Source organism: Podarcis filfolensis, assembly GCF_964270895.1.
Source record: "Podarcis filfolensis genome assembly, chromosome: 1".
Classification (NCBI taxonomy): domain Eukaryota; kingdom Metazoa; phylum Chordata; class Lepidosauria; order Squamata; family Lacertidae; genus Podarcis; species Podarcis filfolensis.
In genome coordinates this window covers 62,862,545-62,888,247 of record NC_139604.1, presented here as the reverse complement: position 1 = coordinate 62,888,247, position 25,703 = coordinate 62,862,545, and the positions used below count along the sequence as shown (strand labels likewise).

At 43.1% G+C, this 25,703-nt stretch overlaps 1 long non-coding RNA gene across 1 annotated transcript in view; it reads right to left on the bottom strand.

The window, feature by feature from the left end:
- Positions 1-8,497: 8,497 nt before the first annotated feature.
- Positions 8,498-25,703, bottom strand: part of LOC310750377 — a 34,164-nt gene continuing 16,958 nt past the window's right edge. Inside the window, exons 2-3 of the long non-coding RNA XR_014542077.1 lie at positions 10,065-10,199; positions 8,498-8,562 (exon numbers count right to left, since the gene is read on the bottom strand). This is a non-coding gene — a long non-coding RNA (uncharacterized lncRNA). The remainder of the gene's footprint in view (positions 8,563-10,064; positions 10,200-25,703) is intronic.

Below are 25,703 nucleotides of genomic sequence, written 5' to 3'. Positions count from 1 at the left end.
TTATTCAAACCCTTCTGAATCAGACAAGTCACTTGCATTCCTGTGTTATGTGGACAAATGGAGTTAGGAGCCTGTTCCAGTAAGTTTCCTGGAAAACCAGGCTGAATTCTTCCATACAGATTCCTCCTTAATATGTATGGCATATTTCATGCTGCCAAAGAATTGTGGCATGCAATGCTGCCATACCAGCCTTTTCTATGGAACTGCCATCCTTTCTTCACTCACTTTTAATATAGTGTTCAGACAGCCCAAATGCCAAATTATGCTTTGTCAGCCCCAATCTGCAGTTGTAATAAAAGGCAATTTCAGCACTCGTGCATAGTGCTATGGCAGAAAGAGGGGGATATTCCATGGCGGAGCTACTGCCACTTCTTAAGATCTGCCAGCTCTTGGTGGCCAGGACAGAAGGCTGGGGATGGTTTTCCTCCCCCCTCCTCCCTGCTCCATATTTTCTTTTTCTTTGGCAATCCATGGGAAGGAATGAACTACACCAGATCCAGTGCTGGAATGCTTGAGATCTCATTTTTTGCTCAGGCAGGGGTCAGCAAACTTTTTCAGCAGTGGGCTGGTCCACTGTCCCTCAGACCTTGTTGGGGGCCGGACTATATTTTTTTTTTGGGGGGGGAGAATGAATTCCTATGCCCCACAAATCACCCAGAGATGCATTTTAAATAAAAGGACACATGCTACTCATGTAAAAACATGCTGATTCCCAGACCGTCCATGGGCTGGATTTAGAAGGCGATTGGGCCGGATCCGGCCCCCGCGCCTTAGTTTGCTAGGGAAACAAAAGTGCTTAACATCTTTCAAATCTTGGGTGACCCCCCCCAACACCTCATTTTGGTCAGTCGAACATCTGCACATGCAGAGCTTTCAGAGGGTATACCAGTGCGCCTTGGGAAATAAGCGCCATCCTACTGGTGAATTTTGGCAAAGTGGCATTTACGCCAATCGCAACAGCACCATGGCTAGCTGAATGACAGCTGTAGGATTGTATGTATCTGAAGGATTGTGTATATCTGAAGAAGTGTGCATGCACACGAAAGCTCATACCAAGAACTAACTTAGTTGGTCTTTAAGGTGCTACTGGAAGGAAAAAATTTTTTTGTTTTGACTATGGCAGACCAACACGGCTACCTATCTGTAACAAGGTTTTTCAGGACTTCTATGCTTTTGTATTTTAAGATGTTGCCGTTTTCAGGTTCAGCCCATTAACTATATTTCTTCCTGTTAATTTTGCCAGGGGATCAGTGATGAATGGACAGCTAATCACCTTTTGACTAGACTCTCCCAATTGCCCCAATTTCAGTATCTGTTCTCATGGAGGGGTAGACTCTAATAGCTGAATAGCTTGTGTGTTTTTTCTTTCTTTCTTTGAATAGCGAAATAGCATTATTTTGCTAGGAAAAAATGAAAAGAACAAAAATTCAAGGAAATGAGTAATCAAAGCCATCTTCTCTGTGGAAACAGAATCTGTCATTGGAGCAATTGAGAAAGGCTATTCAAGGGGGCAATTAACAGGCTAGTTATCCTTAATCCCCCAGCCAGAATCATCAGGAAGCAATAAAACAGGCTCAACATGTAATATTGAAGATGCCAGCATTATTTGCTGAACAGGATTTATTTGCATGTAAACTGGGGTGGTCAGAAGCTCACAGATTTGGACTTCAAGAAAATTTGGGGTAAAGTCTGAGGACATGAAAGTGGTGAAAAAATAGGGGGGGTGAAGGGTTCTGCTGCGACTCTTTACTATCGGCAACAGTGGTAGAGATGGTGTTCCTTTCTTCCCACAGCACCCCTTGGAATAGTGCAGTCATGTGACCTGTTATTGTTCCATGGGCAATGAAATGTGGTGGCAGGTAGTGGTTCAGCTAGTAAGAGCACTTGTGTGTTCCACACAGTCCACATTTGAAATTCCCCCAGATAATAGCCAAAATTCTCCCCCCCCCCGAAACTCTTGTAGCACTATTATAATAGGACCATGGCAGTGATTGGAGGTGGAGACTTTTACAGTGTTCTGAATTTCTGCAGAATTTTTTTTCCTTTTCATAAATTCATTAGTAAAATTAATAGATGCCAATTTCCAAATACAGTATCAGTTTCAAAGTTTTTATCTTTGTTTACTAAATACCAGCAAAATAAACATGTTAAATTACATCACTCTCTAAGGCATCAGAAAATATTCCCATGCAAGCTGAACCTTTTCCGATACACATTACCCTTTGGAAATTGCCCTAATTTACACTGGAGATTTTTCTCTCTGCAAGGGGCTTATCAATAGCAGACCATCAGCTGATCTCCAATGGGGTCTTGCAGAACCCTTTGATGGGAACTTTGAAGGCTGTGCCTTTGATGGCACAGCTAGATGGCAAACCATGTGGGCAAAAAAAATATATCAGCTGACAGCCCTATCAAATCTGGTGGTTGACAAGTGGACAACCTCACCCAATAGTCAAATATGGCTGACAGGGGTGGGGGAGATCATGAAATGTCCCACCAGTTAGAGACCTAGACAATCTCACACACTACATGTAAACTCATTGTTCTGGGTGCATGAGAGAACAGAATTCCAAGACCTCTGTTTACAAAATCTTTAGGAAAGTCAAATGTTTCATACTCTTGCTAATCCCCCCCCATTCAAGTTAAAATGCTTAAATGTGCCTTTTAACAACCAAGGGATCTTCCTATCCCAGATAAGAGGAACAAATATAACACTGGGCACATTAGCAGATGTAATTTTCAATTATATGAATTTGTCCTGATTTGTTTATAATAATACATTTATTGCAGACCTCTCATACAAATGGTTAAGGAAGGAATGATTGAATATTTAAAGCTTCCCAGAAAAAAAGAGAGAAACCAAGCACTGAAAGAATATAAATGAGTCACTGAAAAAAATTCATCATGTTATGTTAAAATATGATACCTAATCATTTACAGGAAATTAGTGAAAAGATTGACTGGCAAAAGAAAACACCTAATCAGAATGCCTTCATTCATTCCTTGTTGCAGGGTGATACGAGATGAGTGAGCAGAGAAGAAAGATAAGTCAAAAAGGACCTGGGAAAAGAAGAGGTCAAGAACAAAAAGGAACAACAAAAATAATATAGGGGCTCAGGGCTAGAGAGACTAAATCGCAGAAACATTTTTCCTTAAAAAAAATAACACATAGACAGTTTCCATAACACTTCCTTAGCACAATAAACTTCAATTATCCTCTTTCAAAGAAGAAGCTAGAAGGGTGAGAAGAATACATATAACTGAAGAAATCAAAATGAGAGGTTGTCATTAAAATGAGTCAAGCCATGTGTTGAGTTGACCAGTTAAAGCAAACAGAGAGTCTGGGTCAGTTCTCCTGATTGATCTTTCAATATAAGCATTGTTTCTGAGATTATTGTTCTTATGAATGTGATTCACAGCCTGTTAGTTAACTAGCCAGCCATCTCCAGAGAATACTCCACTTGCCAATTTCTATTAGAATGTCAAATGTATTAACTGTGTGACATGGAACATGTTTTATAAATGTGGGAGTGGCGATATAGAGAGAATCAAGTTGACTTTGGCATCTATGGCAAAGTTGCCTTAAAGGATGAAGCAGATTTTTATGATGTTCCCAATCATATTCCACTGAACCTAATCCCCACCTGAAATATACTTACTATAAGCTGTTAAGGGCTTGAGCAGGTCAGTTTTCTTCCTGTTCCATCTATTTTTCCTTTCCTTTCCTTTCAAATTACAAATGAATATACTTCTGCATACTAAGGAGTCCCTCAAGTACGTAGAAATCCCCTTATATTTGGCTGTTCTTCCATCACTTTCAAACTAAGGGCCCAAAATTGTTGTTTTCCCTCTGATATATTTTTAGCTCATTGCCCTTACCATAGTTTCAATCAGAAGAATCATATATTGCCCCCACCATGTCTGTTGTTTGCATACAAGACAACATAAATCAATTTCTACTTCAAAAAAATAGTAACCTAAAACAAAAGCTGTCAAGTGACTATGTAGATGCATAAGAATATTGAATGCTAAGAGTGGCTCAAACAGAAATAGCCTCTTTAGTATTACTTTGTTTGTTTATTCCATCTATTTCTGTACCATCTAACTTACAAGAGAACAAAGACCCTCTTAAATAAAGTGATATTTACAAAAGACAGAACCAGGAACATCAGCCAGTGACAGTCTTAATATTCCCCCTCCCCAATATAAAGTGACACGCTACAGTTCTAAGCAAGTATGATATGTCTGGAAGATCAGACTGTACAAAAATCTCCTGTGACTATTCAGGATTGGATAGAAATCCAATTCAGTATGCATGGCAGGGATAGTACCTGTGGTGGGGGACACATTGTGCTCCTTCTAAGGCACCTTTGGTCCCTACCCTGCACACAGCTCTCATTTGTGGCCTTAGAAGCTGTCAGCATGCGACAATGGCCACATCGCTGGGATGGCATCAGCTGGCTGGCTAAACTAGGTAAGGGCAGCCAATGGGTCTCAAACCCTCAATGAGTTAAGGACTTCCTCTGCATGTGAAGACAGGCTCTGGCAGATTGAACGGATGAGACTAATAGTGGGTCCATTGGTTAAGAAGGTAGTTTCTGCACAAGCTGCACAGGGAAGTGAGGGACAGATGGGGGTTGCCAACCTGGGAATGTAGCCCTTCTAGGGCAATAGTGTGACTGCCACACAATAGTGTGACTGCCATTGACTTCAAGTAGCACATCTGTGCTGGCAGAGACTGTGCTGGCAGAGACTGATGTTCAAATTATTTGAGGGCACCAGGTTGGGGGAGGCTGTGGTAAAGCAGTTTCCCTGCTTTCATACCTCCCTGCCCTCCCTCTGCCATCTGATCCTTTCTGTTCATCCTCAGAAGCTTTAAATAGTCAACACTATTTCCAAGGCAAGTTTGAGCTTGCCCTTAAAGACTCCAGGAATAATCCTTGAGAGTTTGCTCAAATGTGTGCGTCTATCCCTGTAACAACATATCTCAGAGCTGGCCCTGACTGAGGTCACTCAGAAAGAACTGAAATGCCATTCCCAATAGATGAGAGGGTGGCATATAACAGGAGCCCCAACATCCTGGCACTGGCGCCATTGTTTTGTCTCCCAGAGCTATCTATGTGCATAGTGAAGCTTGTTTCAGCAAAACCTAAACTGAAAGCCTGCCATCCAAAAAGAACACAGAGATCCACTGTGATCTGGAGGTGAACCAAACTGTTTATTTCCATGTATGATGATTTCATCTATCTAATACATTTGTACAGCTTCAGAAATGCCAAGGATCTATTCTCAGAGGTGTGGAGTGCCTTCGTAGAACATTTTAAGTAGTGGTTCATTCTGAAGGCACAGTTGGGTGCTGATGGGGGGAGAGCATTGCATATAAAATCCAGGTATTTAAAATTACATTCCACTAAAATATGAAGCTCTACAGCCAGGTTCAGCTCTACAACCTGTTGCCACAGATGTCACAGACACTGTCCAATGGCAGCGGCAGCGTGCAGCTGCAAGATACCTTTTATAAATAGGAAAATGTGGTTAAAAGTGGTCCAAATGTAATTGTTTTAAATGAAGAAACGTCTGCTATCACATAGTTCAGTACACTTTGGCATGATACACAGCACCCAACTGAATACTGTGTGCAGTCAGACCAGGATCCTCAAATTCTGTTCCATATGTGCTAAAAGAAGAAAAAAAGCAAAAATGAAATCTGGCCTACATTCAATAAACTGAGTGGGAACATCCACACTTCCATTGCTGATCCTCATAGGCTAGAATTACAGTAAGGAAGTTGGAGAGTTATTCTCTAAGGCCACACCCACACCATGCATTTAAAGCAGTACCATACTACTTTAAACTGTCATGCCACCTTGCCTCCCCACCCCACCCCAAATCTTTGGAACTATAGTTTGTTAAAGGTCCTCCACACACAGCGCTACAATTTTGAGAGTGAGCATAAGAAGAGCCTGCAGGATCAGGCCAATGGCCCGTCTAGTCCAGCATCCTGTTGTCCCAATGGCCAGCCAGATGCCTGTGGGAAACCACAAGCAGGATGCAAGCATAAGAGCCCTGTCGTCCCCTGCAGCTTCCAGTAACTGGTATTCAGGAGCATAAATCATGTGATGCTAATTGCAGGGTAGGGGAGAGGAACACCTGAACAGAGCTTGTATGCTTTTGTGAAGCATTTTACTACAGGACACCTGTGCTCCTGTGCACTGGTAAAACAACCCAGCCCAAAAATCTAGAGAGAATTTTGGATGAGCATTTTGGAACCACCACAAAGTCAGAGCACTATCCTCTGAATTGTATCCTGGTACTTGTCGTTGTCCCTTCAACAGAGAAAGGAGTCATGGTTGCACCCTTTGAAAGCAATGGAATCAGAGAAAGGAAAATCCTCTCCTTAAGGTCCCTGAAGCTGCAGGTGTTAGCAGCAGGCTGTCACAAAGATAGCATGATACAGCCAAGTAAATGATTACATGTGCTATTATGATAAAACTTCCTTTGCTGATAATTTAGTTCCTGTTTACCTGTCCTGATATCCTACAAGCTGGCTTGAGCAAATTGCTTCTCATCGTCCTTGCCCCATTTGCCCTCCCTCTTCATTCAGATGCACAGTGAGATGTTTGGGAAACCCGCAGAGCACAACAGAAACATCTGTAAGATTGGTCCTGATTAAATTACCGTAAGTTGCAACCACATCCTAAAACTGACAACTGGATTCGCCCTGGGTTTGGGCTCCAGGGAAGAGACAAACCATTGCGATGGGTTTTGCCTTCAAATTCCACTTTTCCCTAGCTTTGGAAAACAAACTATTTCCCTTGTTTTAATTTAAGGGTCAAATGAAGGGAGGAAGAGGCAGGAAGAATCTCTAAAGTGTACAAAGGTACCTTCCAGCATATTACCAGCAGGGGTCATGCATGTGACGGCATCAATTCAGGTAACACAACTGACAAGTCCTATCTGTTTGACAACAGGAAAGGCTTTTGGTGATCTAGCTGATCTCTTCCCATACAAAGCTTTTCCTCTTAACCCTCCATATACCATTCCCATTTGTGCCTGTTTTAGCAGAGCACAGAGAGTTCAAAGAACTGCCCCTGTCGGTGATGTGCTAGGTGGCGGGAGGTAGGGACTGGGAAAGAGGAGGAAAGGCCTGTCACCCCCCCCCTTTGTCTCACCCCCTCTCCCAGTGTGTGGGTGGGGTTTTTTGCTTTTTACGGTGCCAATTAACGGCAAGCTGGGGTAGGTGGGAGGTCAGTGCAAGAAGCCTCCCTTCTGCCCCCCACCACACCGCGTGTCATCGTCTTTCAAGCATCTGCCAACTCAGTTTGGTCGGTGGAAGGGAAAAGGCCGGGCAGCTTGTTTGGTTTTCTTTTCTTCGTGGGCACTTTACTACTTCAAAAGGCTCGCCTTTGGTTCACAGGGGCCAGAGGGCAAAGGTCAATGGGCACAGCTTGACCTCTCTTTCACCCCCAAAGAGGAAAAGGAGGGGAAGAGACACTTTTCTACTTTAATCTTTCTTCTGCCTCCCATTGTTCCTCAAAGTTTTGTGGAGGGAAACAATGGGCTCCTTATAAGCTCACACTTCCACACGGAATATACTGAAGGAGTAAATAGAACACACACGAATTCCACCTGAAGGAGAAATTGAGGGGTTCCCCCCCCCCCGCATTGGAATGTAACAAATATGTTGATGTCTTTTAGAAGCAGTTGTTTTATTTTGTATTTGAAACACACACACACACACACACACACACACACACACACGTCTCTCTCTCTCTCTCTCTCTCTCTCTCTCTCTCTCTCTCCCTCTCTCTCTCTCTCTCTGTGTGTGTGTGTGTGTAAAAACACTCACTAGCCCTAGGGTATTGAGGAGTAAGTTAACATTTCACAAAGCTCTCCACAGCTGGTGATTATATCCCTTGCAATGTGTACAAAGACATTCAGAAAAGGAGCAGAGAAAGTAAACAGTATCATTTCTGGGGAAGATTTGGGGGTGGGGGGGGAAGGAGGAGGAGAAGCAGATGAAATTTAATCTGGCAGGCAGCCCAGCCACCAACTTAAAACAATACAGAGAAGGGAAGCCAAAGAGGAAAGAAAAACAGAGGGGAAAGTGTGGAGAGACCAGCGTGTGCAAAGGGAGGCGGGGAGCCCTCCACAAAGGTTTCAGGAATCTTTGGGGGCCACTAAATAGCAGATTAGATTGCAGGACTAGGCTTCAGGGGGCTAAATTCCTGCCTCATTATATAATGTGTGTGTGAGCATTCTTAATTGAATTGGCAGAGCCCCCAGCTGTTTACCTCTCATTGGAAAAAATGAGAGGAAGGCACCGGGCCTTGAAAAAGGCAGACACAAAGTCGTGGCTTTGGCATCCGAGAAAACAAAGCAGAAAATAGCATTGTGTTGGCTTCAAGCTTTGCCGTTTTGTTTTAGAACTAGTTTGCACTTAACAACTTGGCTATAACTGCTGTGTTAAGACATTTTAACACGATGCTTACCTACAGCATCTGCATGAGGCACAGCTGGGCATAGGTGTTGTCCCTGGTCATGCTGAAAGGCTATTGCAGACTGAAAGGAGATTAACAGGATGGTCACGCCTGCTAATGCCACCCCAGGGTTAGCTTAGTTGTGATCTTACCAGCAGCTAAGTCAGAAGCACAATGACAGCTACTGAAACAAGTGTCAGCCTAGCAATACTGACAGACCCTTCCAAGGTAGCCCAAGTAGCCCAAGAGGCCTGTCGCAGATGATGCTCCCAAATTAGCCATGCAGGAGAGTCACCAATTAGGGTGACCACTTAGGCATTGCCCCAGATGAAGAAATTCCTCATCAAAAAGAAGGCAGAAATTTGCACAGCATTGACATATGATAAATTATATGAAGTAGGTGCAAATTTAGACGTAATTACTATAAATGAAATAGAAATGCAATATATTTCACCACACTAGAGAAAACTGTGACTAGGTGGCCTGTGTGCCTGCTCAATCTGCTGTTCAGGCACTACCTGTTCAGGCGAGTAAGAGGAGACATGGTAGAATTTTATAAAACTATGCACAACATCAGGAAAGTGGATTGAGAAAAGTTTTTCTTCCGCTCCCATAACACTAGAACTCATGGGCACCTACTGAAGTTGAATGTTGGAAGATTTAGGAAAGATAAAAGGAAGTACTTCATGCACACGCTCCCACAGGAGGCAGTGATGGCCACCAACTTGGATGGCTTTAAAAGATTAGACAAATTCATGGAGGACGAGGCTGCCAATCACAATGACTATGCTCTGCCTCCATGGTCAGAGGCAGAACGCTACTGAATACCAGTTGCTGGAAACCATAGAAGAGGAGAGTGCTCTTGTGCTCAGGCCCTACTTGCAGATTTCCCACAAGCTTCTGGTTGCCCCTCTAATAACAGCATGATGGGCTAGATGTGCCATTGGCCTGATCTAGCAGGCTGCTCTTACGTTCTTATGAGAGTGATTAAACTTGGGGTGTCTGTATTAATTTTCCTACTTAACTGCAGGTATTTTTTTTTTTTGTGAATCTGAATGTAGTACTTAACTGCAATGCATCTTCAGCAAATTACCGTATATGACTTGGTGTTATCTGGCAGGGTTATATTTTCAAAAGAGCTCTTGATTAATTCAAAATGGGTTCTATTGAAACCCTGTCCCATTATCATAAGTGGAACAAGGATGGTAGCATTTCGTTTCTCATAGGGATTCTCCATCTGGAATCCTGTGCTTGGTTACCTGGAAGTCAGCTCCACTGAACTCAATGGAACTTATTTCAGAGTAGACATATGTAGGACTGCATTGTTGGTATATGAAATGTAGAAGACAGTGATAAATTGGACTATTGACCTGAAAAACACAATGGAGCGACCTAAAATCAACAAATATTCTGTTATAGTGGTGTTTTATAGGCTTTATTTGTGGATACAAACTAAATATTTACCATTGCCCCTGCTGGCCCAGTAAGTTTTAAATGGCTCTTCGAGAAATCTTAACTCCTCCTCCATTCCCAACAATACAGATGGGGGAGATGGGGCCTCTAGCTTATTGGAACTCTGCTCACCTTCCAAGATGGGTCTTGCTCATCAGAAGCCTACCAGGTCATGGTGACCCTGATCTCAGTAATGTAGTCTGAGTCATCATAGCAGTGGGAACAGGAGAAGGGAGAGCTGCCATGTTTTTAGATTATCCATCCTCACTAGAAAAAAGACAAAATACTTTTTTTAAAAAAAAAAGTTTGCAAACTTCACCCAAAAAAGGTGATGGGATTATATCAAGCAATATACACCTTTAATTCATTAGGTACCTCAGCCCTCCTTCCCACCCTTTTCAATGATTGTCTTAAGTTTCACATATGGTAAGTTGAAAATGGTGGTTGCTTTATATTGTTCCCATGATGCCCCACACCAAGCACTGTGCAGACCACTCCTGAAGAAATCCTTATTGAACCCAGAGGATTATAACTACTGATGGCAAGTGACAGGTGTCCCTTTTTTGGGTAACTTGTTGGGAGCAAGTGGTTACTGGTCAACTCAAAGAGCTAGTAGATGAAATTGATTGGATTGACTTCAACCTGGATCCTGGCCCAGATTTGAACCTGGAATGTCATTGGTTGCCCTAATGAATTACCTACAGTGGGAGAGACAGGAAGAATACAACCCTGTTGGTTCTGTTAGATCTCTTGACAGTATATGATACCATTGGCAATGGTTTTTGTCTCCCGACTTAAAACTCTGTGGGTTAGAGATTGCAAGCACTGTTTTTGGTGGCTCCGTATTTACCCTGAGGGCTCATTCCAGGAGGTGGCATTCAGCCCCATGCTATCTATTGGGGGTCCCTTGGTGATCCAGTCTGCCCCCCCATGTTGTTAAACATTTGCGTGAAGCCACTGGTTAAAGTCATCAGAGGATATGGTGTCATTGATATGCTAATGATGCCCAGTGGGTAATTAGAGTATATGTATTTCTAGTATCTTTTTCCAGTGTTAGACATAGGACAAGAAGTCAAACAGAAAGAGGTTCATAGCTCTGTGGCAGTGCACCTGCACTGCAGGTAGAATGAATGACCTATAACCAATCAGTGGCATCTTTAGTTAAAAGAATTGGGAAAGTCTGTGGCCTTACTGAGCAGCAGTAGGCTAGACGGAACAAAGGTCCGACTCCATAGAAGGCAGTTTCATTTGTCCTTCATAATCCCCTTGATTACTATGTTAGTACCCTGTACATTAAAATAGTGTTGTTGGTTGCCCCATGTTTTAAAGGGTTGCCCTCTGCTGCAGAATGTTACCATACTTTATATCTGAAAAGTTGATCTCTTGCCCTTGTCCTGCCATTATACTTATTATTTCTTCTTGTAGAATACCACAGAACTTGCAGCAGTATTCATTGATCCATACTCAGGACTTTTCCACAGATTATCCTGGCCACACAGTTTTGTTTTGTTTTTTAATGCATACCATCAGTATGGAATTTTCAAAAGGCTGAGACTTTAATCTCATTTCGATATGACCACTGTGAACTGGGCCTCCAAGACCTCTCTTTGGGCTTAGGTAGCCTTGACCTTTGAACTCATCTGACCAACATATCATGAGCTTGACTTTCAAAGACATTGCAGCAGAGGGAAAATTCTGAATTTGGGATATATTGCATGCACACTTTTCCGCCTGGAAGCCAACTGGCCACTGGGCTTTGCACATAAATAAAGGTGAATCTGCTTCACTCATGAATCTGCTACAAGTGATTCCCAGGGCAAGAGAAGATGAAAGATCTGCAGCTTTGATCTCTTAAGCTAAGGCTGTAAATTAAGGCTTTTCTTCCATGGCAGAGCCAATTTAAATGGGCGGGAATAGCATATCTTGCTCTCTTATCTTGGGCTGGTTGCATCCAGTTTCAGGAATGAAAAAAATGCATGTTCAACTGCTGTCATATGTCTATATTCTCTTTTTGGAGGAGAGAGCACTGATTAATACCTCTAGACAGCTCTCCACCTACTGCCTATTTCCCTGTCTTTGCTGCCCGTTACATGAATACAGATCTGGTGCCAGCAGTCAGTTGGGTTGGGCAACAGAAGCACCCACACTTTGACCCACACCAGCTTTGCTGCCACCCCTTGCCCTCTCCTCCAGGGCCCTGCACAGCACACAGCTATTCTAGTGGTGGGCAGGCAGATGTGCCACCTCTGAATGGGAGAAGAAAATACACCACAGATGTTTTGGGAATGGAATATGTGCACTGAAACTGTGTGTTTAGGCACCCTGCTGAGAGCCAACTGAAGTCTGCCACCAGCCCTGCATTCTTAGATTGTGTTCACTACCCACAGCTTGGTCCAAATTCACTGAAGGTAAGAAGAAGTCTTCCATCCCTTGCAACCAGCTAAGGATCAAGCCCTAAGCACATACATTAGAGGGACATGGGTGGCGCTGTGGTTTAAACCACTGAGCCTCTTGGGCTTGCCAATTGGAAGGTCGGTGGTTCGAATCCTTGCAATGGAGTGAGTTCTCGTTGCTCTGTCCCAGCTCCTGCCAACCTAGCAGTTTGAAAGCATGCCAGTGCAAGTAGATAAATAGGTACAGTGGTACCTCGGGTTAAGAACTTAATTCGTTCTGGAGGTCTGTTCTTAACCTGAAACTGTTCTTAACCTGAGGTACCACTTTAGCTAATGGGGCCTCCCGCTGCCACTGCACCACCGCCACACTATTTCTGTTCTCATCCTGAAGCAAAGTTCTTAACCCAAGGTACTATTTCTGGGTTAGCGGAGTCTGTAACCTGAAGCATCTGTAACCCAAGGTACCACTGTACTGCTGTGGCAAGAAGGTAAACAGTGTTTCTGTGAGCTCTGGTTTCTGTCATGGTGTTCCGTTGTGCCAGAAGCAGTTTAGTCATGCTGACCACATGACCCAGAAACTTGTCTGTGGACAAATGCCAGCTCCCTCGGCCTGAAAGCGAGATGAGTGCCGCAACCCCATAGTCACCTTTGACTGGACTTAACCGTCCAGGGGTCCTTTACCTTTTACCTTAAGCACATGTGTACTTCACCCTCCAATACTCCCTGGGCAGCATTTAATACTTGAACCCTTTCCATCTACCACCAACAGCAAAAATGCTACCCATCACTTGTCCAACAGCACGTGGCTATTTAAAGAAAGCTAAGGGTGATGAGAAAAGGCACAGTTTCTCCCTCAGGAAAGCTAGCTCTATTTTTAAAAGCTTAATGAAAAATAGAAGAAACTTGGGTTAGCCAAAAGAATGAAAATAAATGGGTCCTCTTCTCCCCACAGTCACCAGCTCTTTAGCTGAAAAATGCATGGTTTTGGTTTGCCTGCAGGTGATCACTTTGTATTGACTCAGACATTTTGTTGCTATAATCTAATCAAAAGGGGAGACATAGTGCCATTTTTTAAGACAAGATGTCTTCCCAGTTCCTCCTCTACAGTGTCTATTTCCTTAAGCAAGGAAGAATCCAGCCAGTGGTTTACATTATGGTGCTCCCTTACCTCAGTTTTTTTTTGTTTTGTTTTGTTTTTCTGTACCATGGGGGCATTCAGGAGAGGAACATGAGACACTTCAGGATGAAAGACACAACCAATAGGAGAGATGTGCCCAAGACACTGCAGAAGGTGCTACTGCTCATTGCCACCAGTGCATGTGGAACTACTTAGTGTAGAATCCCCCCATTTGAGGGTCTTTCATGATAAATCGGATTTGCTGTAGTTCAACTATGGGATGCCACCTGAGTCTGACATGCATCACCAAAGCTCAGTTGGATGATGCCATGGGCTTGGCTATGCCCCTGCCAGGGTTCTCTAAGCCATATACAAAATGAAGAGGTGTGTTGAGTGACTTTCCATTCTGCTTGAAGTGCACAACATGGTTTTCTTTGGAAACTGAATTCATTCAATTTGGTTATATCCTGTGCTTCTGGCTATGATCCTACTATTACGATACGATATCTTTATTGTCATTGTCCCATACAGAACAATGAAATTGAAAAACTACATAAAACATTCAAAAACTCCTAAAAACTCTGAAACCCCATTTTAAAATACACTATAAAGGTAAAGGTACCCCTGCCCGTACGGGCCAGTCTTACCAGACTCTAGGGTTGTGCGCTCATCTCACTCTATAGGCCCGGAGCCAGCGCTGTCCGCAGACACTTCCGGGTCACGTGGCCAGCGTGACAAGCTGCATCTGGTGAGCCAGCGCAGCACACGGAACGCCGTTTACCTTCCCACTGGTAAGTGGTCCCTATTTATCTACTTGCACCCGGGGGTGCTTTTGAACACTATACTATACTATTATATAGACCCTCTGGTAGTTTGAGAGAACAGAGGGTAGGGGCAGGGGTGATATGGTGGCATTGTTGGAATACCCTACCCTAGAACTTCTTCTGCCAGTAGTGCATGAACGATCCTTTCTTTTTCAGCAATCAAAATGTTGGTGTGCATTCCACAATATCAAAGCTTCTCCTGTAAAGGCTTGGGGTCAGCAGGTGACTTTCCATTTTAGTGTATTATCCACAATGTTAACTTGTATCCAATATGTCACCAGCTTTAGAACTCTGAAATCTTACACCCAGAAATTATTACTCTTATTCCATTTTGTTTCTGAAAATAATTGGGGAGATGAAGAGATTAACCTCCCATTAAACAACAACAAAAACTGTTTTTTTATACCTTTCTCTGAAAAGCTCAGATCAGCAATAGCCAATGCATGTTATGTTCATTTGGAGCAGATTTAATTTTTTTCAGGAGTTTTGCAAGTTTTGGATTCCCTTTACTCATCCTTGGTTGGCATGGAAATCCAGCTTGGACTCTACCTTTTCTCTGTGCCTCTCCATAAGAAAAGAGAAGACACTAGATTGGACTGGGACAGATAAGGTGGCAATGCTACTTCCACATCTGTAATGGTGGCACCTGTGTCTAACTGAGCAGTGCCATGTTGGATGGGGATCAATACGCATGGTGCTGCTGCAATATTTATAAGATAGCACCATCTCCATTGTCCTATTGTCATCTGACTTAGAATGACTGCAGTGTTAGATCACATAAAACAAGGTATGATTGAAGGGAGATAGGCAGGAATTCAGGACAAACACTGTGCAGATTTATTTTAATTACCAGACAGCCACCATGTGCCCAATAACAAAGCAACATCTGAATAAAAGGTTACTGTTTCTAGATTCTTTCTAAGAACATGGCGTCTTGTCTTTCTGTTCAAATTAAAACTTCTCAGATAATACTGCTGTATAGTGTCAAACTGAAGAAATCCAGTGCCTCAGACAAGGAAAAGAGAGAGGCCCCGCACCCTCTAAGATTACTACAACTATTTATTTACAAAAATGACATTGCTGCTATGCGTGCTGTGACTGGGCCTCAGACCTTTCCTAAAAGATTGTGAGAAAGGTGTGTTTCTATTTTTCAGGGGAGGCCAACTTTTTTGGTTGTAACTTCCAGACAGGGCAAAGATCTTTAAGTGACAAGCGTTTCAGAAAACCACTGGTTAATCTTTCCAAGAATATTTTAGAGATTAAACTGCAAAGTGAGTTCTGGAAAGCCATGCTAGTATTATATGTACTGTGAAGATGTTTACCGCACACTCTGATCACATAACTGTGATCGATTTGTTGTAGCACGTACCATATGCTGGAGAGATACAGCAGACGCATAATCGGCCTGATATCATGTCATAAAAATGTGTAAATGCAAGCAGATGTTTGTGAAACAAATTAGCCAAAATGAGGTTTCATTCATATCATTTGAAATGCATAATTCAGTTACAGTAGGAACTGGCGCAGGCTTGTCTTGCTTCATTCTGAACTCTCTATAACTTTCTGGGTCTGCTCCACAACCCACAGAAATCAATAACATGGATCACATTTGCTTCACTGGGGTCTGGAGGAGATCTGAGGAGATCAAAATTCCATTCTGAAGGATGTTAGTGCTTCAGTGTGGCTGGCTTAACATTCCATTTGGAATGCATTGTATAGGTCTGTTGTCATTGCTTTTGCAGATGAGCCGAGCCATAACTGTGACCTCAGAATAAATTTAGCCATTTGAGGGAAATGGGCAAGCATTTGTGAAAGAGAATGAAATGTTGCTCAGCTTATTCACCTTTGCCCCTGTACCTATAAATCAATTGACAGTCCAAGATACTGTGATCCTTGCTTCCTACATGAAAGGGATTTTCATGTGCGAGGCTTAAGTTGGTCTATAATGGATGTATAAATTCTACATTGGCTACAGTCTGCATTCAGTCTCTGTTCCATGCTCTGTCTAGTCTTTCACATGTCAAAGACAGCCCTTGTCACTTTGGTGACTGAAGCAAAATATCCCAGTGTTGCTCCCACAGTGGTGAAAATAGAATAATAAAAATAATGGGCAACACTACCCGCTAATGATATATTAAAATCTGCTGCCTAAAGTAGTCTTAATTGAAGGACTGCATCTGTTGTGTATTAACAACATTTACATGTGGCACAAATGGGCTCCAATGTACTTTTTAGTATTTCATGGGGGTAGGTCTAGCGCCTTTATGCTTCCGCATGTGAAAACTGGAAATATGTCTCAGCGGCGCTGTGTGTGTGTGTGTGTGTGTGTGTGTGAGAGAGAGAGAGAGAGAGAGAGAGAGAGAGAGAGAGAGAGAGAAAGCGAGGATCTTCTCTATTTAGACCAATTCTCTGTTCTATAGTCTTCTCTATTTGGACCAATTCTCTGTTCTATAGTTTCAGGTAAATGTTTTATGTGGTTGCTTTGTCCCTTATATTGTTCCTTTGTATCTTCACTTTGGAAATCAGGGGTGAATTTCCAAATGACCATGGTTGATGATGCTGGGAACTTTATTTCCCAGCACATAGGGTACCATTAACACGCATGTGCCATCATTACAAGCTAGGGGAGAAGTTTGGGGGGGGGACAGACAATCCCCCCTGCCAAAAAAAAATGCTCCTAAAGAAAGCTTGCAATTGTTGAGCCAATTCCTAATTAAGCTGAGAAGGGTTTGCTTTACTACTAAACTGAACTGAGGAAAGAAGGCAATGCAGATTATTATCCTTATTGGAATAATAATAAAAGAAAAACTTGTGTTGTTAGCTCCCCTGAAGAATTAATGTTATGTAATAAATAATTCAGGACGCCTTCATAAAATGATTTCCAGAACTATCTGTTGGTCTTGCTGGATTTTACCTAGCCCATAGTTTCTCATTTTACTCCAAGCTTTTTGGATTCTTTTACTCTGCTCCTGAGATTCTGGTCATTTTCTTCAGTGTACGCACTGTCTCTTTTGATCTTTAAGCAAAACATGTGTGGTGGTGTTGGAGTCACTCCCTTGTCACCACATTGGTGATGTCGGGCACACATGGATCCCATCTCTGGCCAGCCATGGCTTCACTCCATGAACTCCACAGGCTTATCACATTCACTATGTCCTAAATGTCCCCACAAATGCCAAAAATAGTAAAGGGTAGTCAAAGGACAGTAGGAAAAGAAAAACTGTTGCAGCTGCACTATGCTCTTTAGTCAATATGTATTTTTAAATTTATGATTTAATTATATAATGCCCTGCTCTTCAGTTCTGAGGGACTGTAATATGGATGTGTGGGCATATTTCAAAACAATGGGCTAGAGCATGGGCCAGATCTGGGAGCAACGGGAGCTCACCCTGTCACAGGGATTTAAACCGCCGACCTTCTGATTGGCAAGCCCTAGGTTCTGTGGTTTAGACCACAGCGCCACCCGCGCTGTCACCACAACTACGTCCCCCTAAATCATGTTGTCCATCAGGGCCACCGGGAGGGGGGGATGGACGAGGGGCCCTGGCCCCCAAAAAAATTCAAGGAGGAGGTTGAGCCCCCTGAATATCCTGCAGCGACATGCATATGCCGTGTGCATATGCCATGTGACGTGCTCACGTCACATGCTCAACATGCACACAACATGCACATGTCACATGCTCAAGCTGCACAGTGTGCACACGACACATCGGCACATCTTGCGGTATGTGTGCGTGATGTGAGGCCTGCATGCGACACTGGCCCCTTCCATCATGGGGACAAGCCAACGCACCTGTTGTCCATGATCCAAGATAACAACAACTGAACCACTAGCTCCACAGAATCTTCCTCCCAAGCATATAGTGTTTTCTTATCCACAGCCAGGGCTGGTAAGGTGGAACAGTTGAAGAACATATATCAGAGCAACTCCTGGAGCTCATTGCTCCAGTATTAGATTCAGCTGAATAAGATGAAGAAAACAGGACTGAGAGTGTTAGGATTACAAATATACAACTGCTCAGTTGGCCCCTTTCTTAATGACTATCATCTGGGTGCAAGGATGGCAAGCTGAGAAACAAATTCTTTATGTGCATGGAGCAAAGGAAAGCCCTAAAGCAAGCATACCAGCAGAACAATTAGATGGTTAATCATAATTCTGTCTAGGGGATTCTTTCTTCATTTTTTTCTACTTCAAAGAAACAATGATTTATAAACAATGTTGTCTCCCCTTGTGAAATGACTCACTCTTCGGCCCACATTGGGGCTACCCGTACACTGCTTCACATTTCAGGGTTACAATATCAAATGTCAGGATATACAAAGATACATTGCTCAAATTCCATCTTGAGAGCTTCTCATTAGTGCTTCTGGGTTGTGGGTTGTTTCCATAATTGTAATGAAGATTTACCAAAGCGGAGTGTTTGTTTAAGATCTATGGGGTAGGAAACTCTGGGAGTTGACTGTGTTGTCCACTGTAATGGGCCAGTGTCAATCACAGGTAACGGGTGTTAGCTGGAATTTGTCCACCTTGCCTCTGCATCCCAGAAATGAATCTTGCTGTGTTATTTTCATGGTAATATATCTTGGGGTAGAAAGAATGAAGAGTGGAGACAAGAGCTTGATTTTAACAGGGGTTCTTTTCCAATTTTGAGCTTATTCAGCATTTCATCCATCCCATCAATATATAAAGGAGATTTCATATATTAGAACCTAGGCAGCTGCTTCATGCAGAGCCAGTCCATTAGCCTAGTGTTTCCCAACCTTGGATCTCCAGCTGTTTTGGACTACAACTCCCATCATCCCTAGCTAGCAGGACCAGTGGCAATGGATGATAGGAACTGTAGTCCAAAAACAGCTGGAGACCCAAGGTTGGGAAACACTCCATAAGCCTATCTAGCTCAATATCGCCTACACAGACTAGCAGAACTGTTTCCCAGTCCCTGGGACATTTCTGCATGCAAAGCATTTGTTCTACCACTGAGCTACAATCCTTCCCCATATAACACCATTCAACTTGAACACGCAAAATAAGTTTAGTTAGTTGCAACTCTGGATCCCATTAATTTCAGTGGAATGTGCTGCCCAAAGAAAATGTTTATTTACCCCAATAGTTTGTATCAACTTCTAGTTAGCTAATATATTGATGCATGTGTATTGCATCAGTTGTGACTAGCCACATATATATCGTCCTGTCTTTGCCCTTTAAAGTGTTCGTTGAGCGATCATAGAATTGTAGAGTTGGAAGGGACCCAAGGGTCATCTAGCCCAACCCCTTGCAATGCAGGAATCACAACTAAAACATCCATGACAGATGGCCATCAAACCTCTGCTTTAAAACTTCCAAGGAAGGAGAGTACATCACCGTCCGAGGAGTTCATTTCACTGACAAACAGCTCTTACCATCCGAAAGTTCTTCCTGATGTTAAATTGGAATCTCCTTTCTTGTAACATGAAGCCCTGGTTTAGGTCCTACCGTTCAGAGCAGGAGAAAACAAGTTTGCTCCATCTTTTGTGAGATAGCCCTTGAGATATTTGAAGATGGCTATCATATCTCCTCTCAGTCCCCTCTTATCCAGGTCAAACATGCCCAACTCCCTCAACCATTCCTCATAAAATGAGGTGGCCTATTGTGGGGAAAGACTGGACTCCCTTCTATGAGTAATCATGCCCTCTAATTCTATATTCAGATGGACCCATTCTGGTCAAATGGGGCCATCCACCAACAAAAGGGAGGTCCCAGCATACCCAGGGGATCAGTAAGGTATATGCAAATATACAAGACTAACACAAGTATACAATATGGGGACAATTGCTCTCCAACAAGGGGCCAAAAAAGTGAAGAATTAAGAAAATTAGAAATATGCATGGCCTGGGTAGGAAGGCTTTTTACTGACTTTGGATGAGTTTCTGCTTTTTAAGATGGAGCTGTCATTTGCTCCATCTTAGGATGGCTCACTTATAAGCCCACGGTTTCTCTTCAAGGACACAAAATATGCCACTGCCAACACCAGCATTGTGTTCTTCTCAAGCAATAAGGAGTTCCAGAAGCAGCACTACAGGATGTTGGAGGGAGGGGGATAAAAGAGCACGGACTTAAGGTGCCTTTGTAATGTCTGTTTTATTTACAAATATATGGCAGAACATAAGTGGAGACAAACAGGCACTTCTACAGCAGGCAGCAGGTCCCCAGAGAGCAACTTGTACCATGGCTGCAACTCCAGTTTCAGCTAATTCATGTCTCTCCCTCTCCCCTGAAAAACATCTGCATAAGTGCAAGTCTCAAACTTAGACCCCCTGCAGGTGGATTGCCCATTCAGGAAACATCCACAGCCATTAAAGAAACATTAACTTTCTTTTGCCAAATCCCTGACTTTCATTAGGTGACACTTCAGGAGAAACGATAGTGGCAGACTCGTTCACAGTACTCTAACAGCCAGACTCCCAACACTATTATACCACCCTTGCCTTTGCCAGCTGATGCCCAGTGGTCTTGTTAAGGCCTTGTTGTCCAATGCTGTGCCCCATTTATTTCCCTGGCTGTTCTAAGCTTCTCAGCGCTGTTTACTTCTACTTTGGTCAGTGCTCTGGGCTACAGGAAGAAGGTCTGTTAACTTTGATTTCACTCTGCTGGGCCTCCCTTCATTTCCCGGACACTTTTTGAGGCATTCCCTTCATGACCAAATCTGGGCTGAGTTCCCAGCTTGAATTTTAACTTCTGCTTCAATATATTTCAAACGTCAGCTGCTGTAAATTATTCTCTGACAAGGCCGCCCTCTTGTATTTTGGCACATTTGTTCATAGGCTATAATATATACTTTCCCTATCCTCTCCTTCCCTTATGCAGCTGTCAAAGAGATGATTAAAATACTAGAATCCTGAAGCCAAAGAATTGATGGGATAGTTCAAACACACACACAACTATTTGGCATTGTTGCCGCCTTCAGGTTAACCAGGTCGCAATGCTGAACTAACTATCAAACATACAAATGGCAGGATTCTTCTGTGAGGGTCTAGAGACTGTGTTTCATAACTCTTTGGCCCACAGTCTCTCATCTTCGATATATCCCTGGCCTGCCCACTTCCTTCCTTCCAATAGTGCATAGCTCATGTCCTACTTTCCAGTTCCCTGGACCACTGAAGCCCTATTTGGGTATTCACACAATTACAGCTGCATGAGGGAGAGAGCAGGGCCACACGCAGCATACATGCAGAGACTCCCTGTGTGATTTAGAAACCTAATCACACACCCAATACATATGTCCCCCCCTCACCGAACATGTGAACCATTAGGGGCAGCAAGGATGCAATGCTGAGGGTGGGGCCAGGGAGCACAGTCCCACTCCCCCCCCCCACATGATTATGATTATATAGTTATAATTGTGTGATGGAAGAAAGCCTGAAAAGGACTTAACGGAAATCTCAAACAGAGCCATAGCTAGATGATATTGTGCTCCTGGCTGAACCGTCCAGATTGCGCCCCTTAGCCACAGACAAGTTAGCTCTTCCTTCCGCCTCTCGTACAACCGCCCCACCACCACCCATTCAATTCACCCTCTATTTAAAACCTTTTCTTATGAGGCAATAATCAATATTTTTATTTACAGACATATTTATGGACATATTTTTAGCCGATTTTGTGCCTCCCACACACACCCCCGCACCCCTAGTGGGGGCCCACCTCTCCACCCCCTAGCTACGGCCGTGATCTCAAATAAATTTTCTGAACCTCAGGGGACTCAGAGACACATCAGAAAAAACATATGGTTACTTTACAGTGACTGTCAGTATTCACTGGAATAACAGCAAAATAGGGTAGCTGTATGCCTATTTGGGGGGATTCTGGAAGATTAGCAATATACTTCCACCCTTTCCTACTTTTGTTTTTAGTTTTTTACTTCATTCACACTTTCCTGAATTAAATATGGTGTGGGTTTTTTAAAAAAATTGTTTTGGTATATATGTTTATGTATTTTTATATTTCTTACAAAAATCTAAAGCAGTGAATAATAGAAGCAATCAGATCAACACTATGAAGATCAGTTGTCCTTAAATAACTTTCTTTTTTTAAAACTGAACTCTACTCTGGCAATGAATTGCTCATTAAAAAGCTTTCCCGAGGTCTTGCCCTCCTTTCTAAAATCTAAACGAGTAAGCAGTGTGGATGTCACTGCAGAGGAAACTCCATTAAAACAATCTTATGAATGGGAGGGGGGTGGAACCACACATTATTCTAATGCACTAACAAAACCCTAACAGATGCTTCTGTTAAGGACAGCTGCTCATAATTTAGGCCCCATCTGCACGATAACTTTAAAGCGGTGTCATACGACTTTAAATAGTCATCGCTTCCAACAAAGAATTCTGTGAATTGTAGTTTTGCTAAGAGTGCTGATGGTCACTAGGAGACCCCTATTCCCCTCAGAGAGCTACAATTTCCAGAATTCTCTGGAAACAAAAATTGACTGTTAAGCCACTCTGAGAATTGTAGCTGTGTGATCACTCTTAACAAAGTACTGTTCCTAGAAGCCAATACTGTCCAAAGTGGTGTGGTACTTCTGCCTTAAATGTATCGTGCAGATGGTGCCTTAGGGAAGTATTCAGGGCCAAGGGGTGTGAGATCCTTGCCCTACCCATATGCCCTGTAGCCATTTTCTGAACGCATACAAACATTGTGTGTGCCCCGCTGGGGTACACAGTGTCTGCTTGCTCCCCTTGAAGTGGCTTTTCCCTATGGGAGGAGTGGAGAACCTCAGGCCCAGCAGGCAAATGTGCCCCCCCCCCACAACCCATCTTCTCTATCCAGCCCTCAAAACTCTGTGCTGGCCAGACCCTCCCAGGCCACAACCCTCACTGGCCCTCATCCTTTTGTGCTTTTACCCGATTGGGATGTGTCCTGGAACTGTAATAATATACCTTGCTTGCCTGCACGGAGGGTAGGGGGTGGTTTGTGTGTGTGGTTGTACCAATGTTTGCTACACACACCACTGTTATGTGGCCCTTGAGGGAATGTGAACCTTGACAAAGGTTCCAACTTAAGAGCCAGTCATATGGGTCACAGCTTGCAATCAAATGCTAACTGTGGCGTAAGTCCTAACCTACTGCACGGTCTTTCAGCTGTTTGTTGTTGTTTGTTTTGCTTTGTATTGTTTATTTAACTATGGCCATGGGCAGCTGCAAATCTGATTGGAGCTACAGGGGAAAGGACTACTCAATCCTTTCCCCTCAAGCTATAATAATCTCCTCTATCCAACTGCCATGCCATGCGATGGAGGAAACTGAGTCCATAGATTTCAGTGGGTAAGCAATGGGGGAGATGGAGGTATTGATTAGGAAAAATAGCCCACATGGGAAAGGGTTAACCAGTGTTATGGTCAATTAACATCCAAAGTGGAAGATCATGGAGAACCGACTGTTTCTATGATTAGAGTAATTATCTTCTGATTTTTCTAATACAGGGAACACATGCTGTCATCGCCCGTTCACCTGAGTTATTGCATTTCTCACTCAAATGGACTGTTTGCATGAGTTTCTAATTTGGGTTAGCAGAACCACCTCTTAAAGGAAGGTGGAAGGAAGTTCTCTACAAGCGAAATGTGGTTAATCCTCAGGAACACCTATATCTCTGCTTATTATTGTGAAGTATTAAAAGTATTTTACACATAATGCTCCCCAAATAAAAATGTTGTCTCAAATTACACTGAGGACTCAGCTACACAGCTGTGAATAAAACGTTTTAAACATGTTGTAAAGTGCAATATACAAGTGTGACACTAGATGGCGGTAAGGAGCTATGCAGAATTTAATGTATTTTTCGAAGCGTTTTTTAAAAAAAAACACACACACACATTTTCATAGCATTTTTTACATGTGTGTAATCTTACCGCTGACAGGGTCTTCTAGACTCAGTCCAGTATGCATGTTCCCGGAGAGGGGGTGCAATTCCTGGCCATATGGCAATCTGTCTGAACCTCCATGCCTCACCACTCCACACAGAGAGAGCACTAGAATAGATCCATCAGCACTGATTCTTTTCTGCAACCCTGAAATGATAGTGTCCAGAATACAGTGTTTCAACCTTCTGTGTTGTCTGCTGAAATTTCATACTGTTTTCTATTCGTTCACTAACCAAGACTGGGCTGTAGCAAACAAACTGGGTCATGAATCAAAGGGAGAGAAGAGCTTATTTAGAGAACTGCACATAGGCTGTCTACCATACTCTTTTACTTTGCAAGATACGTATCATGTCACTGAAGATTAATGCCCTGCATGGCTAAATCTTCCTGCCCTGCAATCCATTAAGTTGTTGGGGGGGGGCATCACTCTCACAGCTTAATTAGAAGTCCCTTTCAAAGATAGGAAGTGAGCTTGGAGGATGTGCGTCTGACAGTGCATGTCCTTAGAGGCTGATTCCTTCTTCTCTTAGATCCTAGTTAAATCACTTACTCGCCCTCTTCTGCCTCACTCCCCAGCCTCACCCAGCTGAGAATTTGCACCTGTGCACTGCTGTCTGCTTCCAATGTTTCCTGGTAGCATGAAGTTTCTTAGCCCATCTGGTTTTTTTTGGGGGGGGGGTTGAGGTACAGGTCATTTTGACCCTCTGCCCTATTTTTCTGCAAAAGTATGAGTAGCTCTGTAACCTTTGGTTGATGCTGTCTCCTCCTTTGCCCTCTCCCATTTTGGCTTCCATGCTTACTCATTTCTTTGCTGTCACAAGGAGGGAGCGATACAAGAAAGACCATTCCTTTTGTGGGCTCCCTCCTGGTTTGGAATGCATGCCCCAAAGGCAGAGAACGGGAAACTGGGAGGGGGATGAACCTCACACAGTAAACAAAAACAACTTGAGTCTTCCAAAATCTAACAAAGACTTTGAAAATGCTTTTGTCCTTATTCTTTACTCCTCGGGAATTTCTTTTTTCTTCTTTGACAAGAAGCAAAACGAGAGAGAGAGAGAGAGAGAGAGGGAGAGAGAGAGAACAATTCATAAAAATATGTTTCCTGTTTTGGTGTCTCACTCAGCTGTTCAACTCCATACCAAATCAATTTATGCCAGGAAATAGCCTGGCCTCTGTTTTTCGTTAATGATAGCTGTTTAATTCCAATACCAACAGCTAAATAGCTAGAAGGGACGATACAATGCAACCTCATTTATGTGCTGGGCAGAGAAAGGGGTGGGGGTGTGATGCCAAAGATATTTAGATAACCAACAAATCAGATTAATGAAGGCTCATTCTACAACAGTTGAAAGTATAGTGAGCACAGGGACAGTTTGGGTAACTGGGAATTTTGGGTTACCAAAGTTGGTATAATGACAGGATCAAGAAAGATTCCACCTAGTCCAGAAATGGGAACCTTTGGGACTGCATCCTGCTGCTTCATGTGACAAGACTAAGAATTGCAGATCAAAGTCCCCATGCTTCACTGTGACTCCAAGTGTTGT